The sequence below is a fragment of the Heterodontus francisci genome, chromosome 4, assembly GCF_036365525.1.
Source record: "Heterodontus francisci isolate sHetFra1 chromosome 4, sHetFra1.hap1, whole genome shotgun sequence".
Classification (NCBI taxonomy): Eukaryota; Metazoa; Chordata; class Chondrichthyes; order Heterodontiformes; family Heterodontidae; genus Heterodontus; species Heterodontus francisci.
In genome coordinates, this window is record NC_090374.1 from 43,954,504 (window position 1) to 43,973,166 (window position 18,663).

An 18,663-nucleotide genomic window follows, 5' to 3' on the forward strand; every position below is an offset into this window, starting at 1 on the left:
AATGAAGTAGCTGCCACCAGGGCAGCGACCGCCGTTAAGGACGGTTGCCAGCCGTACCAAACCCCCCATCGCCCCCAGGAGCTGATGGCCCAATCAGAGGGCTGGCAGCTCAGCAGTGCTCTGGTGGCAGTGGCCACTGCTAGTGCTGCTCCTGGAGGATGAGGGTACATTAGTGGCCCTGCGCCCACAAAGTCAGGTAAGTCTGGTCTGGGGGGGTGGTGCGGTGACAGGGTGAGTCAGGCAGGCTCCGGGGGTGGGGGTTGGGGTGCAGTGGCTGAGGGAAGGTGGCACTGTTGCCACGGGGAGTTCTCAGTGCCCAAAAAGGAGGCCTTCCCCCACCAGAGCACACTGGGAGGCTGAGAGGGTTTACCTGGCTGTCTCCTCAGGCAGCAGTGGGCCCCACAGCAACTGGTAAAATGCCAGTGGAGGCAGGAAGAGGCCCTTAATTAACAATCTATATTAATGAATTGGATGAAGAGACCGAGAGTAATGTATCTAAATTTGCTGATGATACAAAGGTAGGTGGAAAGGTAAACTGTGGCAAGGATACAGAGAGGCCGCAAAGAGATATAGACAAATTAAGTGAGTGGGCAACAAGATGGCAGATGGAGTATAATGTAGAGAAGTGTGAAAATAGGCACTTTGGTGGTAAGAATAGAAAAGCAGAATTTTTTTAAAAAGGTGTGCAACTTGTGTCGATGTTCAAAGAGACTTGGGTGTGCTTGTACAAGGAACGCGGAAAGTTAACATGCAGGTACAGCAAGCAATTAGGAAGGCAAATGGCATGTTGGCCTTTATTCAAGGGGATTGGAGTACAGGAGTAAGGAAGTCTTGCTACAATTGTGCAGGGTTTTGGTGAGACCACATCTGGCGCTTCACACCTCTCCTTTTGGGGCTTGCATGTGGATACGTGGCAGGCAGCGTGACATGGGAAGGGAAACACCAAAGGCAGAGGGGGTTAAGCATCATCACATCCTGGCAGATACATGGATGCATCTCAGCCACAGGCCACCTTCTTTCAAACCTCACCCCCATTAATTCCACTGACAATACACGTAGGAGGAGCTATGTAGGAAACCCCAGCATGGGGACAAGGAGCTGCCACTAGCAGAACTGTTATCTACCTGTGAAGTCTTTCAGTCTCTTTGCACTTGGAGGACAAGCAGGCCCATAACAGGAGGGAGACGTCACGGACTAGCGGGGGAATTGCAGACCTACTGCCTCTCTCGACGGCTGAGGAAGAGGCACTCAAGTTAAAGGGCAATGAGGGCGGCCACTCAATAGTGAATGGAGAGACTGGAGTCTTGGTACAAGAGAGTGAGGATTCTGTTCAATCAACATCTGACACACTTCTACAGATGCACATGACACATGGTTGGCACGATGAGATCTGCACAGTCTAACCCACACATGTCTGTGTTCCCTCATGCAGGTCGGTGTCTGCAGCAGACTCCAGTAGAAAGGGGACAGACATCCACCTCTGAGGAGGACCCGGAGACAGAGGATGCTGTCCCATGACTCTCCTGCACCCTTCACCAGTGCAGATACTTTCACCTCGGTGGGTTTTGCTCGATTGTAGAATCAGGGTCACAAACTGGTGAGAGCACCGCACATGCACCCAAGCAGCTGACTGAGGCTGAGACAGCCGAGGCCTCTGACACTCGGAGGACTGTGGGAGGCCAGGCCTATACTGAGCCCCAGGCTGATGACGAGCCTCTGGTGTCGACAGCACAGGGCATGCTGGAGTTGCAGAGAGAGGTCAGGTAACGTCTGGTGGGGATGCCTGAGTCCATACGCAGCCATGAGCAGATGACGGATGAGTCCATCCATGACTGCTGCCATGTCTCAGGCATGTGAGTGCATGGCTTCCTCCATTGAGAGGTTGGTGATCCTCCTGGTGAGCCAGATCCCACAACTGCATGCAGATCTCCACACTATCGTCTTGGCCATGAGCTCAACATAGCAATGACAAGGCAAGAGAAGGACAAGGCCCCTAGAATCTTCTCCAGCTCCTCGTCCTTCTCTGGTCAGCAGGCAGGTGCAAGTGAGCGTTGAAAGGGAGGAGGAGAGGCTGACCTCCACAGCTAGGGGCTCCCCTTAGGACTCTCTGAGTGTGGACAGTGGCTCCCCAGCCCCTCCGCCAGTGAGCCCAGCTCCAGCAGCCACGACGCCTGAGGGGAGTCCTGCACCTGCACAGGAAATCCTCAGGTGGTCGAGGCTCTCCAGGCCTCAGGCAGCCAGAGGATGGCTGATGCAGTCTTCACAGACCAAGGGGCGACCTGATCAGCAACTTGTCTCCAGTCCAGCTGCTAGCACTGGTTCACACCTCATTGAAGCACTCACAAGCATATAAAGAAAAGCTCTTAAATACACTCGGGGTTCACAGGTGTTTGACATTTAACATTTGTTTTCTCATGTGAAATTCATTTGTTTTTGAAATTAACTTTCATTGTATAAAAGTGATTATTCTATCATGCATTAATTGTGAGATACTGACTTCCCCCTACCCCCTTAGTGGAATGCCAATGTAAGTACAGCCCTCATGGGCACTAGCACGTGGTTCAGCTGGGCACTAGGCACAGAACACAAGCAGAAAGGAGGCGACAGACTGCATGCATTGAGGTGAGTCTTTAATGTTTTTACTCTGAGTGACCATCATGGCGGCTGGAAGCGGGTAAGTATGAGATTGTCTCTTGCCTCCTTGGCACGTTGCTCAATCTGCCTGGCCTCTGGTGCAAGGGCTTCAACACCCTGTGCTGCCTGCTCATCACCCTCTTCTGCTCCCTCCTCGTCAGTGAAAGTGTGTGGTTCAGTCATGTCCTCATCATGCAAGCCCCTCTGTAGCGCTAGATTGTGCAGAGCACAGCAGACCACCACGATAAGTGACACCCTCGCTGGGACACACTGCAGGACTCCACTGGATCGATTGAAGCAGTGGAATCTCATCTTCAGCCTGCTTGATGGTCGCTCGTGACAAGTGTTGTACCTCTCTCCTGCTGCAGTGCGAAGGTTCCTCACAAGCGTCAGTGGCCATGTCTTCCCTTGTCCCTGAGAATCCATCCCTGAAGGTGTGCGGGGGGCCTGAAAAGCTGTGGCACCTGGGACTGTTGAAGTATATAGCTGTCCTGGCTGCTTCCCGGAAGCGGGCACAGGAAACGCTTTCCGTGGTCACAGACCGGTTGAGCGTTGATGGACTGGAAGCCCTTCCTGTTGATGAAGATAGCTGGCTTGATGACTACATGTATAATCTAACACAGCTTGCACCTAGGGAAATCCAGCAATGGCCCCGAATGCAATGGCCCCCTCAGCCTGACCATCAGTCCAGTAGCACATATAGTTATGGCCCTCTTGAAAGGGCATTGGTCACCTCTTTGATGCAGCTGTGGGTCGCTGCCTGGGAGGCACTACATATGTCCCCAGTGGATCCCTGGAATGATCCAGAAGCGTAAAAGTTAGGTGCCACTGTGATTTTCAATGCCACAGGCATAGGGTGACCACCAAATCCCAGAGGTCGTAAATCATACTGCAGCAGGGCGCATGAGTCGGTGACAACCTCCCTGGAGAGCCGTAGTCTTCGCTGACAATGCGGCTTGTACATTTGCAGGTAGCTGGTTTGAGTCTGGTACACTGTCTGGCATAGGTGGAACCTTCTTGGCATGGCTGGCTGCTACTGCTACCGCTGCTGCTGCTCTTGTCATGGAATTTCATGGCCAGGCATAGCTACCTCCTGGCACTCCCTCTTCTGGAGCCAACCAAAGAGCAGACTATACTTGACCAGGTATTGTGCAATGAGATAGGATTAATTAATGACCTCATAGTGAAGGCGCCCTTAGGTAGCAGCGATCATAATATGATGGAATTTTACATGCAGTTTGAGGGAGAGAAGAGTGGGTCCAAGACTAGCATTTTAAACTTAAACAAGGGCAATTATGTGGGCATGAAAGCAGACCTAGCTAAAGTGAACTGGCAAATTAAGTTAAGGGATAGGTCAATAGAGATGCAGTGGCAGACATTTAAGGGGATGTTTCAGAATACACAGAATAGATACATTTCAATGAGAAAGAAAAATTCCAGACCCATCATCCGAGGTTAACTAAAACAGTTAAAGATAGTATCAAACTTAAAGAAAAAGCATATAATTATGCAAAGAGGGTGGCAGGTCAGAAGATTGGACCGAATATAAAAAATAGCAAAAAATGACTAAAAGATTAATAAGGAGGGAAAAATTAGAGTACGAGAGAAAGCTGGCTAGAAATATAAAAACAGATAGTAACAGTTTCTACACATACTTAAAAAAGAAATGAGTTAACAAAGTGAGCACTGGACCTATAGAAAGTGAGCCTGGGGAATTAATAATGGATAATAAGGAGATGGCAGATTAATTGAACTGGTATTTTGCATCAGTCTTCACTATAGAGGACACAAGTAACATCCCAGAAGTAGCTGTAATTCAGGAAATGGAAGGGAGGGAGGAACTCAAGAAAATTACAATCATCAGGGAAGTGGTACTGAGCAAATTGTTGGAGCGGTGGGCTGACAAGTCCTCGGGTCCTGATGGACTTCATCCTAGGGTCCGAAAAGAAGTGGCTCATGAGATAGTTGATGTATTGGTTTTAATTTTCCAAAATTCCCTAGATTTGGGAAGGTTCCATTGGAGTGGAAAATAGCAAATGTAACTCCTTTATTCAAAAAGGAAGGGAGACAGAAAGCAGGAAACTACAGGCCAGTTAGCTTGACATCTGTCTCGGAAAATGTTAGAAGCTATTATTAAAGATGTTATAGCTGGACATTTCGAAAAATTCAAGGTAATCAGGTAGAGTCAACATGGTTTTGTGAAAGGGACATCATGTTTAACCAAGTTATTGGAGTTCTTTGAAGCGTTAACATGTGCTGTGGATAAGGGGGAACCAATGGACGTACTGTACTTATCTTTCCAGAAGGCATTTGATAAGGTGCTATATCAAAGGTCATTGCAGAAAACATAAGCTCATGGTGTAGGGGGTAACATATTGACATGGATAAAAGATCGGCTAACTAACAGGAAACAGAGAGTAGGCATAAATGGATCATTTTCTGGTTGGCAAGATGTAACGAGTGGTGCGCCACCGGGATCTGTGCTGGGGCCTCAACTTTTTACAATTTATATAAATGACTTGGATGAAGGGACCAAAGGTATGGTTGCTGAATTTGTTGATGACACAAAGACAGGTAAGGAAGTAAGTTGTAAAGAGGACATAAGGAGGCTACAAAGGGATATAGATAGGTTAAGTGAGTGAGCAAAGATCTGACAAATGGAATATAATGTGGCAAAATGTGAAATTACCCATTTTGGCAGGAAGAATAACAAAGAAGCATATTATCTAAATGGTGAGAGATTGCAGAGCTCTGAGATGTAGAGGGATCTGGGTGTCCTATTGCATGAATCACATAAGGTTAGTATGCAGGTACAGCACGTAATTAGAAAAGCTAATAGAATGTTATTGTTTATTGTGAGGGGAATTGAATACAAAAGTAGGGAGGTTATGCTTCATTTATACAGGGCATTGGTGAGACCATATCTGGAGTACTGTGTACAGTACTGGTCTCCTTATTTAAGGAAGGATGCAAATGCATTGGAAGCAGTTCAGAGAAGGTTTACTGGACTCGTACCTGGAATGAGTAGATGGCTAGGCTTGTATCTGTCGGAGTTCAGAAGAGTAAGGGGCGACTTGATTGAAATATATAAGATTCTGAGGTTTCTTAACAGGGTGGATGTGGGAAGGATGTTTCCTCCTGTGGGAGAATCTAGAACTAGGGGTCACTGTTTAAAAATAAGGGGTTGCCCATTTAAGACAGATATGAGGAGAAATTTTTCTCTCAGAGGGTCGTGAGTCTTTGGAACTCTCTTCCTCAAAAGGCGGTGGAAGCAGAGTCTTTGAATATTTTTAAGGCAGAGGTAGATAGATTCTTGATAAGCAAGCGGTTGAAAGGTTATTGGAGGTTGGCAGGAATGTGGAGTTGAGGTAACAATCAGATCAGCCCTGATCTTGTTGAATGGTGGAGCAGGCTCGAGGGGCCGAGCGGCCTACTCCTGCTCCAAATTCGTATGTTTGCATGTATGTATGAGGCACCGCATCATGCCACGGGGGTCCAAAAAGACAAGGAGTATGAAACACATGCCAGGTGATCAGTAGGCCTCCAGAGCACTGTCCCTGCAGAGACAAACCTGCCTTGACAGTTTTCCCTTTGCTACTTCTCCCGGATGACTCTCTAATGGCCCTCAGTGCCCACCCTTGCTGATTGCCAATCCTCTCACCCAGCAGTATGGGTGTCCAAACCTCTCACCCAAAGGTTAGGGCATCCAATACTGCCATCTGAAACCAATCCCCCTCCCGCCACCCCCATACAGACCACCTGACAGCCAGCACCCCCTTGCTCAACACCCAAGACCCTGCTCACCTGATACTGCCACCTGAGACCAAACCCATCTATGCAGAGCACACAGCACTGTAGGCCGACAATGGCCTCTGCTCCCCCTCTTCTCCTATGCAGTGCTGGTCATGGCTGCCTACCCATTCATGGCACTGAGGCCTCGACTTGGTGCTGCCAGCTTTTAATGGTCGGGGATCTGAAGGCACATGTGGACTGCCTGTCGTCCATTTAATTCCAAACCCCCCACTGAATCGCGATCAATTGCATTCTAACATATTATAAGCAACCGTTCTACAATTTAAATTATACTCCCGTCATGTCGGGGCCACAAGGCTGCCTTGGGCTGGAGTTTAATGCCCCCCCCCCACAGGAGCAGGCTGATTGTGGGGGGAGGGGAGGGGTGCCATTCCCAACACCTCCCACTCCCACTGCAATTTTACCACAGGCAGTGGCAGTGAGCAACAGCCCGCCCATCCCAGGCCATCAGGGCCCTTAAGTGGCCAATTTACTGCCACTTAAGGGCCTCCTGTCGCTGCTGGTATTCTACCACCGGCCGGCGAATGGCTTAGGTGAGGGGCGGTTGCAGGCTGGGGAGGTGTGCCCACCTGATCAGGCATCCTGTACCCCACAGAGGGCACACCTGAAGCCCCAATTGCCCCCACTGGAATAAAGTCCCCTCTCCCCCAACCGACCCCTCACTTGCCTCACAGGGGACCGGCCGATTGTCCCTGCTGATGCCCCAAAACATAGGTTTGTTCTGGGGCCAATGTCCATGAACCTGCCATTGGCCAGGTGCAGTCCCAGCAGTGGCCACTGTTCCTGCCTCAGAGACGTATAAGTCCCGTCCAAGACCAATTAAGTGCCTGGGGAGCGTAAAATCCTGTCGTGGCTCCCCAGACCCGGCGAGGTGGACTTGCCCCCTATGTTTTGGCAAGTGGGTGGGGTCTCCTGCCCAACGTAAAATTCTGGCCTTGGTGTTTACCCGCTGCTGAATAAATGCAGAACCGATGTCACGATGGTGGATTTCTGGGCGGACTCGTCCAATACTGTTCTCTGGCCCCCCACGCACTCCATACGGCCTCACTAAATTTAGCCCCTTGTGTGCAAAACAGCTGCCGCACTTCACTATAACAATGACTACACTTCAAAACTACTTCAGGAGCTGTGAAGTCTCTTTAGGACGTCCAGAGATTGTGAAAGGTTTTATGTAAATGCAAGTTTTTCTCCTTTCCTAAAGCGGGTGGTGCAGTGGTTAGCACCGCAGCCTCACAGCTCCAGTAACCTAGGTTCGGTTCTGGGTACTGCCTGTGTGGAGTTTGTAAGTTCTCCCTGTGACTGCGTGGGTTTCCTCTGGGTGCTCTGGTTTCCTCCCACATGCTAAAGACTTGTGGGTTGATAGGTAAATTGGCCATTGTAAATTGCCCCTAGTGTAGGTAGGTGGTAGGAGAATTGAGAGAAGGTGGGGATCAGAGAGGGAAATGGAATTAACGTAGGATTAGTATAAATGGGTGGTTGATGGTCGGCGCAGACTCGGTGGGCCGAAGGCCTGTTTTGGTGCTGTATCTCTCTATGACTCTAAAATGATTGTTCAAAGTGGATTCATTGTGTGAGATTTTAATTCATTCGAACCCCATTCAAATACAAAGTTAAAATTGAGTGTGAAGTGCTTGAGTTCTGTTGGATGTTAAACATTAATTATCCAAGACCCTATAGTTTCATCCTCATGTGCAAAGAATCTCCATACTATGACTAACTCTAAATAAAAATGAAAATTAAAATTGTGATTAAAATCAGATCATCATATCCTAACTAGCTTTCAGTCCAGCATAAAATCCACCACAATGTTTGATACAAGAACATAAATTGTTCCCTTATTCAAGTCATAGAGTCATTTACGGCACAGGAGGAGGCCATTTGGCCCATTTGGCCCATGCCAGCTCTCCACAGAGCTATGCTGCCAGTCTCACTCCCTGGCTCAATCCCCATAGCCCTGCAAGTCTATTTCTCTCAGGTGGCCATCCAACTTCCTCTTGAAATCATTGATCGTCTCTGCTTCCATATCCTTGTGGGCAGCGAGTTCCAGGTCATTACCATCACTGCGTAAAAGAGTGCTTCCTCATATTCCCCCTGCATCTTTTGCCCAGATTTCTCAATCTGTGTCCCCTAGTCCTTGTACTATTTGTTAATGGGAGCAGTTTTTCCTTGTCTAACTTAACTAAGCGTGTCTTGTACACTTCCGTTAAATCTCCCCTCAATCTTCTTTGTTCTAAGAGAACAAACCTAGCTTTTTCAAACTAACCTTGTAACTAAAATCGCCCCATCCCTGGAACCATTCTGGTAAATGTCCTCTACACCCTCACGAGGATCCTCACATCCTTCCAGAGGTGTGATGACCAGAACTGGATACTCCAGTTGGGGCCTAACCAGAGCTTTATAAAAGTAACCGGAGTTAAGTAACCAGATCTAAGTTTCCAGCCGGTAATCTTTAGTAAGGGTATGTGAATGTAAAAACAAATTGATGGTTTCACACAACAAAATCAGAAGAGAAATTAGATTTTAATCAACTAATCACATTTCTGACAAGGCAATGATCATTATCCTCTGATGGTATCCAACTGAAAAATGTAATCATTGTTTCAATTATTGCTCACATAAAATGATTATTAACACCATCCCAATTCATGTTTTAAAGCTCGCTGTCATACCACTCGATTGCTGCAGGTCACAATTCACTTTCCATGTCTGACAAGATTCCCTCAAATGCCACATTCTATCTCTAAGGTTTTCCCATCTACTGTCTCCATGTGTTTTTAAGATCCCTAACCCGTTTTGTTGTCTTGAATTCCCCTGTCCCCTCCGTGCTCCTAAAAGCATTTCTCCCCCTCCCGTCCACTGGAAATTAGCTTCAGAACCATCTCCCTCCCGCCTGCTCCATTTCTGTCTAAAACCTCCACCTGACAACTGTTTCATTCCTGGCTTCTTCTTCATCTGTTCAATGTTTGATGTTTGATTTAAACATCCCTCCTGCTCGATGCCATTCTCAGACATACAAAGATAAGAAATAGGAGCAGGAGTAGATCATACGACCCCTCGAGCCTGCTCCGCCATTCAATACCATCATGGCTGATCTTCTGCATCAGCTTCACTTTCCCACCCGCTCGCCATATCCCTGGATTCCCTGAGAGACCAAAAATCTGTCTAACTCAGCCTTCAATATACTCAATGATGGAGCATCCACAACCCTCTGGGGTAAAGAATTCCAAAGATTTGAAATTCCGATTATCCACCCCAACTACAATGTTTTTCTCCATTAACTCCACCACTCTCTTTTTCTCACCGTCATTGCAAAACAGGATGGGGCTATCTTGACCTCCTCAGTGCCGGGCAAATCGGCCAATAAAGATGAGAGGATACTCCAGGCTAGACTCAAATCTTATTAATGATTAAAGAAACAGGCTCCAAAAGAACTTGTAATTAAATGATTCTCAAACATTCTGGGTTGAAGCCAATTCCACTTCCAGTTATCCATAATTAATTGCAATAATGGTTTCAAAGATATGTGTTTCCCATGGACCTAAGCCCACCAGGACCTTTTTCATTGCATACATTTGGCAGAGGGTGATCCATTGTTATGACTGTAGAACCATTTATATATCAGATATGTATGTGTCAGACAGGAATGCAACAGCAGAATGACAGGAAATTCGAACAATGGTATCATAACATGGACCATTTAAAGGCATTTTGTGGGTTAGATGTAAGTGTGGGTCAACCAGCAGGCACTCTGGCCTTTATCTTGAGACTACATTCCTAAAATGACTCACATATGGGAATCAGAGAATAGGGGAAACCAGGACCAATTAATGCCCAGCTTTGTGTTCAATTGTCTTTCACTCACCTGAGAAAATACTGGATTAATGCATTATCACATCAACAGAGTTAAGTAAAATCTAAGGTTTTGATTGGTTGGTCAGTGTTCAATGACCGACCCTAGGTCAAACTTTGTGAAATAACAAACAGATTTTGAAATTTTCAGTAGTCATGTTGGAAGTGGTTCCCTTTTGGGATAAGATTAGAATCTAAATCACACTTGGCTGAATCCAATTTACAGACATGGTAACATAATGGTTATGTTACTGGGCTAGTAATTCAGACTCACAGATGTGAGTTCAAATCCCACCACAGCATTCAGCTAATTAAATAAATGCTGGAATAAAAAGCTAGTATCAGTAATGAGGATTGTTGTGTATGTACACCTTAAAAGAGGTGTGGCTACAAGATGGTGTTAGTCATGTAAGAGCTATGATGTAACACACCGGGTGATTCTGAGTGTTTAGCAGCCTTGGAGAAACACCTGTACAGTGAACATCTGAGTGTACTAGCTGCTCTACTGTTACTCAATAAAGAACCCACAATATTGCATTACTGATTCCATCTGGAGTGGTCGGTCTTTGTGTGCACTCTATACTAACGCAAAGTTTCAAGCAGCACACAAGGATTGTGAAATTACGGGATTGTTGTAAAAACCCTAATGTTCTTCAGGGGATAAAATCTGCTGTTCTTACCCATTCTGGCCTACGTGATACTCCAGACCCACAGCAATTTGGTTAACTCCTAACTTCCCTCTGAAATGGCCTAGCAAGCCACTCAGTTGTACCACAACCATCACCAAAACTATAAGACCCGACAGCACTGTGGGAGTACTTTCGCCAAACAGACTGCTGTGGTCCAAGAAGGTGACTCACCTTCTCAAGGGATGGGCAGTATGTGCTGGCCTAGCCATTGATGCCCACATCCCATGAATGAATAAAAAAAAGTAACAAAATGTTTCCTGTTTTTCAGCATTGGCCTTGCTACTTTTTGAAAAAATATCTGTTTGGCTTTTCTAATCACACAATTTTCTCCTCTTCTGAAAATGCTGACTTCTTGCTAGGGTGCCCATGGCCTTCTTGTACCCCAATTTCCATTTTTCAGTTGTTAACTTTGTCAGTAAGTGTTGACAGGCTATTCAACACTGTGGGGTATTACAATTGAGCTCGTTCCTGCCAAACATCATGCCCATACATGTGCACATTCCAGTAGTGTTCACTTGCTAATGATCAGGAACAGGGATCCCATATAGTTTACCCCCTCCTGAACCCAGGGTTGCTGATCGAGGCTACCGCAACTGAGGTCAGTTAACTCAGCTAGAAAAGGGATTATGTCTGCAAGCTTCCTGGTCTGTATAACTCAGCTATGCACTGGATAAACTTGCTAAGAGGTCATGGAGCTGCCTTGCCAAATCTATTGCATACCACACCAACTGAGTGTCACTGCACCCCCAAAATGGTTTCCATCATCAGCTCCTGGTCACTCTCTGCCTTAGAAGCAGTTTTAACTCATACCTCAAAACCTGAAAGGAGCCCATGTTCCACTTACTGAGCTTTTCAGGCAGGGAGTGGTGAAAATGTACAGTAATTAGAAATAGAACTTCCCCCTGGGCCCCACAAGGGAAGTGTGGGCCCGTCCTGCACCAGAAGCCTGCTAAAAAGGATCAAAGAGGCAAAAGGGAACTCAGAAAAAACAAAGCTTAGCAGTAGAGGTGAAGCACTGCAAACGAGCAGTTATAAATGAGGTGAAAACAATTAAAGTTGCATGTGGTCTTAAATTTGAGGATGAACATCTAATAAATATTTTGAAGGATTGCTTTGTCCAGGTTTTCATAAGGAAAACATAGTAATGTGGCCCCCACAAATTGAGTTAATCTGAATAAAATTTATCCCCAGGGATAGATAATATTTATCCTTAAGTGCTGAGACTAAGGAGGAGAATTATGAGGCTGTGATAATCATTATGAGGGAGTAACTGGACAGTGGATTGGGAGCAATAGATTGGAAACAGTCTAATGTGGTGCCTTAAAACAGTCCCTTTAAAATTTCGTTGTTGTGTGTGACCAGTTTTTTTAAATGCACAGATCCTATAATTTTTTTTGCATGGCCTAGCACAATATTTAAATAGAACAAGGCCTGTGCAGTATCTTCCAGGCTGCTGCACGCAGCTTAGTGGGAACATTGGTGCCTATTTTCAAAAAGGGGGACAGAACAGGCTTAGGAAGCTACAGACCCATTAGTAAACCTATCTCTCTACCCGAGAGTGGTGAGACTGTGGAAATGATTACCATATGGAGTAGATGAGGCAAATAGCACAGATGCATTTAAGGGAAGCTAGATATGTACATGAGGGAGAACGATATAGAAGATTATGCTGATAGGGTTAAATGAAATAGAGTGAGTTGAGGCTTGTGCGGAGCATAAACACTGGCACAGGCCTGCTGGGCCATTTCTATGCTATAAATTCTAAGGACGTTGCTGCAAAAGTTCCTCAGAGTAGTGTCCTAGGCCTAATCATCCTGAGCTGCTTCATCAATGACCTTCCCTCCATCATAAGGTCAGAAGTGGAAATATTTGCTGATGATTGCACAGTGTTCAGTACCATTCGCGACTCCTCAGATACTGAAGCAGTCCATATCCGCATGCAGCAAGACCTAGGCAACATTCAGCCCTGGGTTGATAAGTAGCAAGTAACATTCATGCCACACAAGTGCCAGGCAATGGCCATCTCCTACAAGACAGAATCTAACCATCTTCAATTTTTGTTCAATGTCATTACCATCGCTGAATCCCCCACCATCAACATCCTGTGTCCTCCGCTCAATGCATTTTGCTGGAGAAGTCGCCGTGCTTTTAGCAGAAACTGTTGAGCAGTGTTTGCTATAGTTCATAGAGACAATTTTCAAATAGAATCTGTAAATAGATTTTGCTTTGTTGTTTGTAAATTGGTGCCCACATCTTCACTTGCCTAGGCTCCAAGCTTTGGAATACCCTTCCTACATCTCTCCGCCTCTCTACCTCTCTCTCCTTCTTTAAGACATACCTTAAAACCTACCTCTTTGACCGAGCTTTTAGTCATCTGACCTAATATCTCCTAATGTGGCTCAGTGTCATATCTTGTTTAATAATGTTCCTGTGAAGAGCCTTGGGATATTTCATTACGCCAAGGTGCTGTTTAAATATAAGTTGTTGTTGTTGAATGAATAAACTTTGTTTGTTGTAAAATACATCATTTGTTGTCCTAAATCCCATCCCACCTTGAACTCATTGGCTGCCACCATGATGGAAATAGAAACTCTGGGACTTCATGGTAACCATTCCAGTGTTATGAACAGTAAATGAAAACAACTGGAAGCCTCTTTAAAAAATTACTGAGGTAAAGAAAGAGACACAGCAAGAAACGAGTTGCATTTATGTAGTATCTTTCATATTCCCAGGATATTACAAACGCTTCATAATGAATCACAGTCTGCGTTGTTTTGCAGGTAAAATGGCAGTCAAAGAGTTAATGCTGTATATTTGTACAGTCAGCATATGGTATCTGCTGGTGCAATTTGTTGAGCTACCTGCATTGGTGTGAAAAGTAAGTAAAACAAAATGAGAGTGTCTTTAATATTACAGGGGTAAAGAAAGATTCTAGTTTCTTTGAAGCACTATGAGTGTTAATGCTATACATTTGGCATGGTATCCATTCCCTTTATTATTCCTTTTGTAAAGAACCTTGGGATGTCTTGTATGTTAAAGCGTTGCATAAATTACACTTGTTGGTGCTGTTGTTGTTTGACGACTTCAGTATTGATTTAATTATCATAATAATCAAATGCATGGAGGAAAGCCCCAAGAGAGAAGGAGGGAGTAGGTAAGTAGTGAGGGAATTTGGACTTTGGAGGTCGAGAGATCAGAGGACTGTGGGTCAGGGTTATGGGTGAGGGAGATGTCAGGATCATGAGGTTGAAGTTTTAGGGTTGAGGATCATGGGCCATGATGTGGGGCTCTCAAGGCCCGAGGTGTTTGGCACAAGGCTTTTTATTTATTCATTCTCCTGATGTAGGTGTCACTGGCAAGACCAGCATTTAATGGCCATACATAATTGCCCTTGAGAAAGTGGCAGTGAGCTGTGTTTGTGAACTGCTGCAGTCCTTGTGGTGAGGGTACTCCCAAAATGCTGTTTGGGAGGGAGTTCCAGGAATTTGACCCAGCAACAGTGAATGAACGGCAATGCATTTCCAAGTCAGGATGCTGCGTGACTTGGACGGGAACTTGGAGATGATGGTGTTCTCTTGCGCTTGCTGAGCTTGCTCTGCTAGGTGGTAGGAGTTTGAAAGGTGTTGTCGAAGGAACCTTGGTGAGTTGCTACAGATGGTACACACTGCCGCCACTGTGCACCAGTGGTGGAGGGAGTGAATATTTAAGGAGGCAGATGGAGTGTCAATCAAGCAGGCTGCTTTGTCCTGGATGGGGCCAAGGCTCTTGAGTGTTGTTGGAGCTGCGCCCTTCCAAGCAAATGGAGAGTATTCCATCACATTCCTGGCGTGTGCCTTGTAGATGGTGTACTAGCTTTGGGGAGTCAGGAGGTGAGTCACTCTCCACAGAATTCCCAGCCTTTTCCCTGCTCTTGTAGCCACAGTATTTATGAGGCTGGTCTAGTTAAGTGTAAGGTCAATGATGAACCCCAGGATGTTGATGGTGGGGGATTCAGTGATGGTCAGGCTGGGTAGCTCTTTTTTTTCAGTCGGCGCAGACATGATGGGCCAAGTGGCTACAAACTTTCTATGATGGTAATACTATCGAATGTCATGGGGAGATGGTTAGATTATCCCTTGGAGATGGCCATTGCCAATCACTTGGGTGGCGTAAATATTACTTGTCACTTATTAGCACAAGCCTGAACGTTGCCAAGGTCTTGCTACATAAGATTAAAATAAAACTAATCTTGATATGAATATCAGTCTTCAGGAAACAGTTTCTACTGAATCTCTTCATCTTGTAGAGACACAATTATCCGCTCTAGGTCTATCCTGTTAGATTGTGAGTTACTCGCTGTTCTTAATTCTCATTTCCATTTTGACCAGGCTGGTTGTCCTGTTGGTTTATATGAAACGCCAACTAAAACAAATTGACGTTGATGTCACCAATACTAAACCTCATGAATGCGTGCTGGAAGTCATATTTCATATTTTTACTCATACCATGTTCTGTTTACAGCAGATTAAAAATTATATTTTATGGGGGCTGGATTTCTTGGTGCAATGCAATAGCACATAATTCTTTCACTTCTGGTGTTGGGATCTAAATCCAGCCCCAACTGATGGCATAAAAGACTTACTGGTGGGATCCTATGTGAAATGATTTTTTGCCATTTCAACCTAGTTCGTGAAGGATTGGGGCCCAGAGGACTAAACTGCACTAATGTTTTCCTATGTGTGAGCCACATCTCACTAATCCTACTTTCCTGCACAATTCCTTTACATTATAATATTTACTTTTTCAAGCCCCAATTCCCTTTTGAAAGAATTTATGGATTTTGCTTCAAGAGAGGGTCATGGTAGAGAATTATACATTCTAACTGCTCTTTGTATAAAGAATTCTTTTTCTAATCTCCCCTTTAATTCTTTTTGTGACTAATTTAAATTTATACCGCAATTGGCCTCAGCATCCCGAAGTTAGAGAAGGCAAAATTGGCTGAGAAATTTCCATTCACTGTATGTAGATTTCAGATGAGGACAGACTCAGCTTTGAGGTCCCTGAAGTTGAATAGCTTAACACTCCCTGACAAAGCTTCATACATGAGAAATGGTCACTTGAGCCCAAGGGCTCAGTGGAACTAAAGTCTAGTAAGGAATTAACAGGTCCGGGGGAGGAGATCTGAGGAGACTATTGGGAAGAGAGAGAATACAGTTCTTTATTAGAAATGACTGCAAGCTCCTGCTGTTTTACTGTCCTTTCTATTCTTTATTGAGTTTCTAATGTGTCCCATATGAATATGTGTTGTAAAATCCTCTCTCTCAAGTTTCACCCTTGATATTTGAAGTGGCTTTATGGAGAAAACCCATTTCTCTGACTGTGCATATGCTCTTTATAGTATTCCTCTGTTTATAGTTTGAAGTGTCTGGAGCAAACTGGCTGCAGAGTAGAGCAATCTTTAGTTGGTGTCAGTTTCATGCCTCTTCAATAAAATAGAATTGGTCGTCTAATATTGCAAGACATCAAAGCTGTTAATGTTAGAATTCTACAGCCAACAATCTGCTGATGAAGTAGATATGACAAAACTTAAGTTTCAAACATGAATTTTGAGTTAATCTCGGCAGAACAATTTTCTGTGATGGCAGGATGAGCTGGCTGCAGCTCTGTGATCATGTCTACCTGAATTCTAACCCTATATCCCCAAACAGTTCATGGCAGAGTGACAGACAGCGTCAGTATCATGACTGTCTTTGAATCTGATCTGGAGGCAGTGGAACCAACTGGAGAAAGCTTTTTTAAAAAATAGATTTGCTGAGCATACCATTCCTTTCAATTCTGGCATTTAGTTTAGTAACACCACCATCATTTCACCGAGCATCTCCGTAACACTGAACAGGCAATACCCTCTGCTGGATCATATCAGACAAATCCTCTTTCTGTTTAGCTAAGGAGCAATTAACCACTCTAACTCAGGGTCCAGGGGGCAAAAAAATAACATGGTGCCTTGGGCATTAATTCTCAAGCTGCTCATGAAAGGTGAAGCATTATATTCAATACTTCTAAACATCTAGTGGTATTAAATTGCCTTGGGCGATAACACCAATTGGGTAACAGCAAATCGGTCACCTGTTTCGCTCTTTTCCATTGCTGCTGATTCACTATCACCTGCTTTGCTGTACTGCCCATAGGTCAAATTTACACCCCCTAAAGTTTCAACGTTAACTTTTGGTTTCAGGGAGGTCTTGCTTGCACGCTGTACTTGCAGGCCTCTTGGATCTAGTTAATGATTTAGACGTGAATATAGGAGGTATGATCAGTAAGTTCGCAGATGACACGAAAATTGATGGTGTCCTAAATAGTGAGGAGGAAAGCCTTAGGTTACAGGACGATATAGATGGGCTGGTAAGATGGGCAGTGCAGTGGCAAGTGGAATTTAATCCTGAAAAGTGTGAGGTGATGCATTTTGGGAGGACTAACATGGCAAGGGAATATACAATGGATGGTAGGGCTCTAGGAACTACAGAGGGTCAGAGGGACCTTGGTGTATTGTCCATAGATTACTGAAGGCAGCAGTACAGGTAGATAAGGTGGCTGGGAAGGCATATGGGATACTTACCTTTATTAGCTGAGACATAGATTATAAGAGCAGGGAGGTTATGATGGAGCTGTATAAAATGTTAGTTAGGCCACAGCTGGAGTACTGTGTACAGTTCTGGTCACCACAGTATAGGAAGGATGTGATTGCACTGGACAGGGTGCAGAGGAGATTCACCAGGATGTTGCCTGGGCTGGAGCATTTCAGCTATGAAGAGAGACTGGATAGGCTAGGGTTGTTTTCCTTAGGGCAGAGAAGGCTGAGGGGGGACTTGACTGAGGTACACAAAATTATGAGGGGCTTTGATAGGGTAGATAGGAAGAAATATTTTCCCTTAGCGGAGGTGTCAATAACCAGGAGGCATAGATTTAAGAGAAGGGGCAGGAGGTTTAGAGGGGATTTGAGGAAAAAACTTTTCACCCAGAGGGTGGTTGGAATCTGGAACACACTGCCTGAAGGGGTGGTAGAGGCAGAAACCCTCACACCATTTAAGAAGTATTTAGATGAGCACTTGAAATGACATAGCATACAAGGCTACAGGTCAAGTGCTGGAAAATGGGATTAGAATAAACAGGTGCTTAATGGCCGGCACAGACATGATGGACTGATGGGCCTGTTTCTGTGCTGTATAACTCTATGACTCTATGAATAGTGGGATCTTACGAGAACAGTTCTTTCCAGGTGATGTTGATGATCAGTTTGGGTCGGCTTCTAAGAGATGCAACTACAGAAGGTTCCAAAAAAAGGAGGCAGCAACAAGGGTTTCAGTTGCACACATTTGACATGCAAGTTCTTTAATCGTGCAGGCTTTCTTCAAATACAGGAGGAAATAGAAACACTCTTGATGCAGGATCTCTTTTCAAGATAAAGAGGTGAGCTGTCTTCTCCTGGCAAGTCAGGAAGCAAAATCTCTTCTGTTTCAACCCAAACAACAACTGTCTTTTTTAACAGTTCAAATTGAAACTAAAACTTTTCCAGAGATCCAGTCTCATAATCTCTATAAATCTTGGCCTGTAACCTCTCTTCAAACCAAAACAACCCCTGCTGTTTTTTTTATTTGAAAAGAGATGTCTTCCAGTAACTGTTTACAGTTCCACTCTCAGT